The sequence below is a fragment of the Motacilla alba genome, chromosome 20, assembly GCF_015832195.1.
Source record: "Motacilla alba alba isolate MOTALB_02 chromosome 20, Motacilla_alba_V1.0_pri, whole genome shotgun sequence".
Lineage (NCBI taxonomy): Eukaryota > Metazoa > Chordata > Aves > Passeriformes > Motacillidae > Motacilla > Motacilla alba.
In genome coordinates this window covers 10900638-10910957 of record NC_052035.1, presented here as the reverse complement: position 1 = coordinate 10910957, position 10320 = coordinate 10900638, and positions in this window count along the sequence as shown.

The following is a 10320-nucleotide window of genomic DNA, read 5'->3' as shown; positions in this document are numbered from 1 at the left end:
TCTTATCTGCCTGCAGAAAGCCTTGTTCCTCAAATGATTGAGCTGCGTGCTTAACTTTGACCGTGTGAATAGTTTTCCTAAGCTGATGGAAACAGCTGCCCTCCCCTAAATCCAGGGACTTTTGTACCAAAATTAAAAATAACAACAATTACTATTACAGTTATTATTATAGGCTCTTGGGTTGGGGTTTTTCTCCCAAGTCATACACCAGAATTTGAAATAGAATTTGGTTCAGATCAAACCAAAGCACACAGGGATTATAATTCTTTTTTCCAATAAATGAAATAACTGAACCTTTCTTTATTCTCTAGACTAAAACCTTTGCATTAACAAGACCTTTTCCTGCCCATCCCTCTCCCCCAATTTCTTTTTAAATACAGAGCAAGTTTTTTAGCCAAAAACTGAGTTAACAGATACAAGAACCAAAAAAAAAAAAAAAAAAAAAAAGAGAGATCAATCCTAACTCTGTATGCCATACTGCACTACTGTTAAAACAGTAGTGGGAGAGGGCATAAGAAGCATTGGGAAGGTCAAATGTTTTATTAATCGCTGGCCAAGCTGTTTACTAAGGCCAAAAAATATATTTAATTAAGGTAAAAGAGCCCAAAGACCTCTCTTCTGGCAAATTCACTCCACATGTGGAGAAAAATGTGCTCAGCTGTGCTGATGACACGGGGAGGTCCTGTGTGCAGCTGAGCACCTTGTCCCTTGGTGTGCACATCCCTTCTGCCCAGCCCTGGCAGGGACTGGTGCTGCCTGAGACTGAGCTTTAGCCTCTTCCCCTGCATTTATTGTGATCAGTAGGGCCAAAAATTCTACAAAAGACCAGGATGGGATGGACAAGGACATACAGACAGACGCCTGTGGGAAGCCCTTGCCCAGCTAAGTGGCTCCCCTAACTAGCTCACTTGGAAAAAGCCCCAGCACTTCTTGCAGCCACCAAACAGCAGCACCAAGCAGGAGCATCAGCTGTTCCATGCTGGGATACACTGAAAGGACAAGGACAAGGACATCCACAGAGGATGGGCTTCAGCAGGCCCTGCCCTCTGCTCAGATGGCCCTAGCAGTGCTCCAGTCATTATTTATGGTGTCCTCTGATCCCATTCAGGGCAGGTCTGCGTGGGGAAAGAGAGTTGAGGATTTGGATGTCGGTGCAAAGCAGGGAGGGGAGCTGGGGATCCCTCACCAGCAGTGGGGCTGGAGCAGCCCCCAGGCAGAGCGAGCCACAGGCTCCCTGGGACATGGGCAGCAGCAAAACCTTCCTCCCAGCAGAGCTGTGGGCTTTTCTCCCACTCCCCCTGCCCTGATTAATCGCGGCTGCTCCGCACGCAGCGCCCCAGCACAATCCACAGCACAATCCATCTCTCCTGCTCCTCACCTCGCCCGCCTCCTCCCCACTTTATTGTTTTAATAAGAACGTATTTTTGTTCTTTTTTTTTTTTGCTGCAATGCTCTTTGCAAGCAGGGCTGCAGCAGCAGGGGGTGGCAGTGACAAGGGCAGTGTCCCCCACAGTGGGGACAGTCCAGTCTGGTGACAGGGGCCCTGTGCCGTGGCCAGGACCTAAAGATACTAATTTAACACACCCTCCTGACTACCCCTGGGGTTCTGTGAAAAGCCAGGGCTTGCTGGCAGGTTTGCCCTCCCTGCTGCTGCCCTCATCCATCCCCTCGGCCATGGAGATCAGAGGACTGGGGAGGAAGGATGTCTCCATCAACACCTTTCATCCACCTCCTTGTAAAGGTGGTTTTTAAGCCAGCCTAACCCAAATGACCCCAAACCTTTGGTGAAATGCCTGGAGGCCTTGGTGAGCTGCACTCAGTATACAGGGTTAGAAGGGAAACTTTGCTTCAAGGTTTTGCCTTAATTAGTGATTAGCTTTAGGAGGGTCATTTCCACCTGCAGCCAAAGGAAAATGGTCCCTCCCCAGCTAATTGGGAATTCACAGCCTGGGGCCAGGCTCTCGCTGTGTGCAGGGCCATGAACCCCAAACCACGCACTGACCCTACAAGAAGTGCATTTAGAGCAGCAGCTGCCATTTGAGGCATGTGTGGTTATTAAATCTCTGTGTAAGCAGCCCCTGGTTTGCCTTAGTGAGCAGGATCCAGTGCCATGGGTTTCCCTGGGGCTGGGGCTGGCCTGCCCCTGGCACCTTTAAAAATCTATCGTTAGACCTGGCAATAAAAATGCAGAAGAATCATCATTTGATGCTCAGCAGCTGCTAAACTGAGCTGGACAGCTGGGCACAAGGATTAGCAGGGGGTGAGATGGGAAGGGCAGATAGCTGGGCTGGGTTTGTCCAGCCAGTGTATTCAGAATAGCTCAAACCTACCTTGGTTTGCAGAGTTAGCTCAGCCCCTCTGGCTTGTGCTTATCCTGGCTCTGTTTTACCCTCCAAGCACACACAAATGTTGGCAAATAAAGAACAAGTTGGTGTTCACCCAGAAGTTTTCCTCAGAGAGATAAAGTCTCTCTCTGCCTGTGCTGGAAGCTGCTAAAAGTGGATTGTCAAAAATCCCTGGCAGGCTGCAGAAGGAATAAGTCAGAATCGGGTCTCTGTCAATACTCCCAATCTTCACAAACCAGATTTATGATACCTGAGGCCACATGGAAGCTTTGTAACTGAGTACATAACAACCATGCCATTAACCTGTGCTGTCTATAGCCAAACTCACTACTTGATGAAGTAGTTTGAGTTACCTCAGGGTATAAAGGGCAACCCAGCTAATCCTGGTCTGTGAAAACCATATTGATTGGGATGGAGTGCCAATCAGACATGCAGATATGCACATTTGTGTGAGGACTCCCTGGCCTGTGCTGCTCCCAGCTGAGTGCTGGCAGCCAGCTCACACACTGACATACATTTATCATCATAGATCTTCTCTCACCTTGGGCCTGGAGAAGGAGTGAGTGCCTTGCTTTAATACAGTGCCATCGATCCTGAGGGCTCCAACAATAACCATTGGGTAATCAGAATTCACATTTTACCACAAACTGGGGTTGAGCTGCTTTTTAGCATTTTGTAGGGACAGAAAGGAATTCAGCACCCTGTGAAAAAGGCCCACAAGGCACCACAGAGGAGAGGATGTAGGAATGCATCCCCACAGGTGACCCCAAATTCCAGACCTCAGGCAAAAAGCAATGTCAGGAAGGCAATACATCACATCACTATAGTACTGTATAAAATATTTAACTTCTAAGTACATTACCAAAGTGGTTTCTTTTGACATTACATTTGTGCTCTTGTAAAAGGCATGAAGCCAAGAGCAAATATCCAGGCCAGAACAACCAAACACCGCTGCAGTGCCACGGCCGTGCTGGCTCAGGGGACCTGGGACAAGTCTGACAAGAAATTCTCATTACCCCCTGCCCCAGTGCAGGATGCCACCGCAGCCCCAAGCCCTGGCTGAGACACACTCCTGAGTACCTCAGGGCAGGAAAGCATGTTTGTACAGAGAATGCTGCTATTTAAGTGCCTCTGATGAAAAGCATTTTATCCTCTTCCCTGCTTTAATGCAAGGAAACATGCAAATGGAGAGCAGGGCTTTGCTGCAGGTACCCAGCCCCTGCAAGCAGGCAGTGCCTCACTTCCAAGGCATGTAACAAAGAGAAAAGGAACAACCTTCTCCTTGCTGAAAATGCTTCTCTAAATTTTTCACTGAGCATCTTACTTTTCCATTTGTTCTGCTTCTGTTCATGCTTGTCTCTCCCATTTGTTCTTGTACTTCTGCAGCTGCAGAAGGACCCTGGTGGCACTGAGGCAACTGGATGTGCAGGGGGGTGGAGGGGTGGAACTGCTTAAGTTGACATTTTATGAAGAAATCTATTTCAGCACAGCAACATCTTGCCTCCCCCCCAAAAAAAAATTAAGTAGGTAACACAAAATAACCCTAAAAAACAAACTAACTAACAAAAAAGAATCAAAATATTTTCATTGAGACTTATCAAAGAAACAACAAGTGAGGCTTCAGCCAAATTGGAAATTATGTCCAGTCATTGGGAGCTCCCTGGCTGTGCTACCCCTCTGCAAATGGAAGCTCTGCCCCATCATTTGGGCTCCCTCCTCCTAGGGGAAGATTGCAGTCAACCTAGAGATTTCAGCCCAAGCAGAAAAGGGCTTCTTTTAAGAGAAACTCCTCATTTCCTTGCCTAAGAACAGCTTAGGTGAACAGGCAAAGGGTCAAGTCCAGGCTGAGCCTCCCTCCTGCAGGGGAGTATCAGAGCAGGGTCCTCAAGGACCTCTTTTCTCAAAGCCTCCTAATGAGCACAGCCCAGCAACACAGAGGCTCCCAGCAGGCTGAGCATGGAGCAGAGGGCAATACTGGGTTATCTCCAGATAGGAGATGGCTTTTTAGCAGGATTTCTTAAGCAAAAGCAGCTGTGCTCTGCCTGCAGCCCCCTCCCCTGCTTCTCCCTGCTTCACAGCAGCAGCTGAACTCCTTCACAAAGAGAAACTAAACTGGACAAAGACAGAAAGATAATTAAGGCCCTGCATCTTCTGTTCAGGCAGGAAAGGAGACCTTAAAGCTGCCCTGAAGAGGGACAAAGCCTCCAAGGGAACTTGCAGGCAGCTACAAGGAACCATGAGGAGCTCCACATCTATTGCACTGGCACTTGTGGGATGCCCTGTGTGCTGTGAGGTTAGTGCCCAGCATCCCACCAGGAGTCCCAAAATAAGCCCAGTTCCTCCTGCCAGCGAGCCAAGGTGGCACAGGGCAGCTGGAGGAGCAGCGTGCCACCCCCTGGGCTGGGTGAGGGCTCAGCAGGATGGGGAGCAGGGCAGCTCCCAGCAGGGTCAGTCCCAGCCAGGCAGCTCCTGCTTCCCCAGCTGCTCCCCGAGCTGTGGAGGGCTGCCAGGCCATGGCCCAGGATACTTCAAATGTCTCAAAATCATCCCATGGGCTCCATCCTAGTTATTTATAGGAGCTTATTCTCGAAAATCTCAGTGGGGATTGGAGCCCTGCTATGCTAAATCCTCTCCAAACACACATTAACAGACCCCAGACCGGGCTTGCTGCTCAAGTTGTGATTTAAAGTCTGTGCAGAGATGGCAGGTCGGAAGCAATCCTTCCCCAAGAATATGCTGCAGACCTCAAAATATTCATTGCCATCTGTCCTTTTCTGTCGTGGGTTTACAGAGCTCTTCTCAGAGTCCTGCCCTGGGCTGGGGGATGCCAAGGCTCCCCAGGAGCATTCACAGAGGATAACAGAAAATGCCCAGGAAATGCAGTTTCCTGGTGGAAACAAAGGGAGTGGGCTGGGTAATCCTGCCAGGCTGCCTGCTCTGGGACAGCCTAATGCTGCTCCTTGCAGACAGAAGGTCTTTTGGACTGATTGCATTATAATTTAATCCATCCTTCAGCGATTTCAGCTCTCAAGATTGTTGTTATTTTACACCTCAGCAGAAGTTCACGAGGAACAAAATGAGGTTGCAATCCTCTAGGGGAAGCTGGCAAGAGTCACAAATCCATCTTTGTGGATACAGATTTAAGCTTAGGTCCAAATAATTAGTTCTTTACCCAGGCCTTAAGCTAAGGGGACAGTGAGTTCATCTGCAGAGGCTGCAGAACAGCTTCCTGGGAAGCTGCAGCACCCCCACATTCCTTTCCCACCCTCATTTATAAAGCAAAGGTTCCAAGCAGTGCTGGATGTGGCTCACAGTCCAGCAAGGGCAGGATAACCCAGAGCTCCTGGCTGCATAGCCAGGAGGAGCTTTCACCAGGGACCACAGAGACCCCCCTGGCTCTAAACTGAAGCTCCTGTGGATAAACAGCCTTTTTTCCACCTTGTCCCTTCCCAGGCAGCCCCGTGCTGCTGTAGCACAGTGGCTGTGGCTGTAGGCTCACCAGCAGGGTGGGAGGAGGGAGGCTGCACCCACTGAGCAAGTCCAAGGGCATTCCCAGCAGCAAGCCTCTGCTTTTGAAAATCCACGATGAATTAGCTGTGCCTTTAGCACCACTAATCAGAGACCCAGCTAAGAAAAGCCTGAAACAGCATGAGAGCCCTGAGAGGCAGGAAATGGCATTGTCCCTGTCCTCCCCGGAGCTGCTCCTTGCCCTGCCTGCCCTGTGGACAGCCCCACTGTGGGGGAGTCCACGAAGCAGAGCTGCTGAGGACCAGTGAAAAGCTGGGCTTTGACTGGGCTTTAGCTCTTTGCCACAGCACCCTCGTTGCAGACACAGCCGGACCCAAGGCAGGGCTGAAGCAGCCCCCATGTCCCTCCTGCACCCACCTGTCACAGACTCCCTGAAAGGCTGGTCAGTGAGATCTCCATCCCACACACAGGCTTTAATTTACCCATGCCAGGGCACATAAACCCACCCTGCTGGCCAGGCTGTGAGCCCAAGACCTGGCAAATTCAGCTCATGTTTCACCCCTTCTGCTCCCCATAGGATGACCCAAACTCATCAGGAGGCACTGGGGCACCCCCCAGCCTCCACTTCTGCACTCCTTCCCCTCAGTGGCCATGGGGACACCATGGGGACACATTTCTCAGGCTGCCACTGAGGAGTGATGGCTCTATCAGCCTCCTCTGCCTGCCTGTGCCTTCCCTTATTTATTCCCCACTTGGAGCTGCGGCCTGTGGCTGCTGAAGCATTTGGAAGTTTGTGTAAAGGTTTTATTGCTTCATTTTTAACCTCTGCACAAATGTCCACATCATTAGCTTGGGTTTTTTCACCCTGGATCACATCCCCTCTGTGCTTTTCTCCTCCCCATGCTCCTCTCCCTGCCAGGCAAAGTGGAATGGGGACCTGGAGGGGGAATTATTACTGCTGAGGTTCTTTTTCTCAAGGAGGGAGTTGGTCTGGATTTTTTCCATGCCATATGCAAAGATGTGCACACACAAGGTCCGGCTCTCCACCACTCTCTTCCTCCCCTTGTCTCAACTCCTCAGCTGCAAACAAACCCAGCCCAATTCCTCCCCCAGAGCCCATGAATGGCTGTGGGGCAGCAATGCAAAGCCATGGCACACGCAGCAGTATCAAAACCTCCCAGTGAGTGGGACCTGGCCCACAGAGCCCACTTTCACATGAAAACACCAAAGCCTGGCTTGGAAAACCAAAGCCATGACCAAGACCACAGCCACCACCTCCCTCAGCCCCCTGGGACATCTGCTGGAGAGCAGACCTGTGACAGGCCATGGCTGACCCCCAAGGCTGACAAACTCTGCATTGTCACTCATTTGTGATGTCCTGCTTTGAATTCCCACCAGCGTGAGCCTATCCACCCCATGCCACCTGGGTAATGACCATGACAAGCCCTACAGGACGGGAAGCTGGAGCTGGGCTGTGCCACCAACAGCCCCAAGTCCCCATCCCAAAGGAGAAGCTGCAGGAGATGCAGCCCCATCTCAGGAGCAGAGACCCCTTCCCACCTTCATTTCACATCTAAACCCAGCACAGCAAAACATCTGATCCCTTCCCATGCAACCACGGGGTTAAAAAGGTGCAGGTGTTGTAAAATTTGTCATGCCCTGGCATTCCTGTCTGATCTCCTTGCTTTTCCACAGGCAATACAGAAGCAGCACAGATTTTCTTCTTCCTTTTGAAGATGTGCTCCTGCAGCCCTGGGCACAAACACTGGCCATTTTGCCCTCACCCTGGCTGGGCTTGGCACAATTTTCCTGGTTTGAGAACAGCCCTTGTCCTTGTCAGCAGGTCCAACCCCCAGCCAGGCACAGAGCACGCAGGGGCACACCAGCAGTGACTGGGCATTCCAACAATCTCTCGACTCCTTGGACTTCAGAGGCCACTTTGCTGCCACCAGTGGCACAACTCAACCCCCAGGAACAGCGTGTCATCTCAGACCATGTCCTCAAGGTGGGGGATAAGATATGCAGAGCAAAATTCTTCCAGAGCAGGAACTCAGGCTCTGCAAACATCAGCGATGCAGGCGTCGTGTCGGGGATTATCCGCCGTCATGGCATGCAGAGGGAAGATGGATTTCAAGATGATAATAAGAATGACACACGTTGCTTTTTCCCCTTTCTGCTGACACACAATTTAGCAGCCACTGCAGAATTTTCTTCCCATTTAAAATTTCCGTTTAATAGCCAAGGAGCTCATGTTAATTCAGATGATCTTTCCCGCAGCACGACGAGGAACGGGGCCTCTTCTAGAAGCTTTTTTCCCAGTCTCTGGCTGTGGATAATAAAATAATATCTCCTGTGGCTTCCCAAAGGCCACAGAGAACGTGTCCTTTACCACGCTATCAAAATCCACTTGACCCAAGGCTGAGCAGAGTCAACAGTGTTTAAAAATTAGACTCTCCTAACAGCACCTCCTCCTGGGAGGGGTCCAAGGAGGTTTCTCGATGTGTTTGCAGGATGCAGGGGATGCAGTGAGTGTCTTGCTGCCTGCCATCCCATCCCTGAGGCAGGGTCCCCATGGCAGGCAGGCCAGGCACTGGTGGGGACCCTGTGGTGACAGCAGGATGGGCTCCAGGGACATGGGCCAGCAGGGCTGGAACAGGAACAGCATCCCCAGCTCAGGGGGATGTGCTCCCCTATCCTCCCCTGCAAACCTCACCCTCAGAGGGTTGGGCTGGATATTTTAACATGTGCTCCTTGGTTTTATTCCAATTTTCCCATTTCCCCTTCCCCTGAGCGTGCCCTAACCCAAAGCCAGGCTGACCCCAGGGTGTGGGCTACCCCTGGCCCTGCCAGCAGGAGATGGGAGCAGGGCTATGGCCCCCCTGACCTCCAGCTCTCCCCACGTGCCAGTGAAGGTGTTGTCTTGGCAGCTCACCCCAGATGGGAAATTGCATCTTGCTTTTATTTATCTATTTTTCCAACCAAGTGTAGCTGGCGGTCAGGAGAGCCCACGGAGCAAACTTCCTCCTCACTTAAACAAACAGCAAAATCATTACCAAATTCTCTCCTGTGCATTGCAGCTGCATATATTCACTTATCCTATAGAGCAGAAACATGGGGTATTGCTTAATTAAGGATGTGGGTGTAGAGGTTCCAGGAGCAGAGGTTTCACATGGAAATCTCCTGGCTGTGAGCATGGCCAGGGTACACAGGGAGCATATTAATGCTTTGTGCACTGAGCCCCCCTGCCTAAATCAGTGGCTAAACCCATTCTGAGGGAAGGAACTCCTGTGCTCAACTTTATTATTCACCCAAAAGCATCCCCAGGATGGAGATAGAGAAGTGAGGGCATCTCCCCACAGACCTCAGTGAATGCCAGCCCACCTAAAGTCTCTTCCTCGTTCCTCTCCCTGCCCTGAAATAACGACATAAACCCAGCGTTTTCAACTCCTTCTTCCTTTTTTTTTTTTTTTTTAATGGTAGGACATGATTCAGGTTATTGCCAAGAACTGCAAATTGTTTACCAGCCTTGTGCAAACAAAGGCTCTGATCAGCCACAGAAGCACAGCCCTGAGGCTCTCCAGCAACCCAGAATTCTTTAATTACTTAACAAAAGCTCAGTCTTACTTTTGGTTTTTTTCTTTTTTCTTTTTTTTTTTTTTTCTTTCCCTCAGCTGTTACCTTGGAAAACCACAATCCTGGGTGCCTTCCACACCCCACGCTGCTAAAACCTCGTTTAGTGACGACTTTGCCCAAGTAGTTCCCCAGCTGGGATTGAAGCAGGGCCGTGCTCCTTCAGGAAGAGCTGCCTGGAACCAGCAGAACAGCTGTGGCAGGAACTTTCCTGGTGGCAAAAGTTTCTCCTGAACACACACACACACACACACACACACACGTGCTCGTGGACACATGGAATGAGCATCTCCTACAGAGCCTGGCAGCTGGCAGTGAGCATCCCCTAATTTCTCCCTGATTTTATGCCTGGATCTTTGCTCGGATCTGGTTTTGGCCACCCCAAGAGGTGTTTTGGAGACAAGCAGGCAGATGAGTTTCACAAACATAGTGAGAAAGGAGAGCAGGCACTGGGAATGCACAGTGTCGCTCCCAAAAAATGGGCAAAACCCATCACTCCTCCAGCAGCAAGAAGAGGGAGAAAGGAATCCCCATCCTTTAGTTCTCACCTAACACAGGCACCACCCCACCATAGTCAGGGAACAGCAAGGCAACGGGAAACTAGAGTTCACTAAAAATTTTGTGAGATGCCTTATTTTTACCATCTCAAAAAAGCCTCCAGCCCCTTTTCATTGAAAAAATAATCTGCACATTAGGAAAAAAAAAAAAAACAAACAAAACTTTTTAACAAAGGAGCCAAATTTGCATTGCATTAACTGAGGAGCAGTTCAAGGTGCAGAATCATTCACTGTCAGTCTCAGGGAGGTGTCTGTGGAGGGTAAATAAGGCTCGTGCACAGCCAGCTCAGTGTAAGCTGTCATTGCAGCCAAGCCATCAG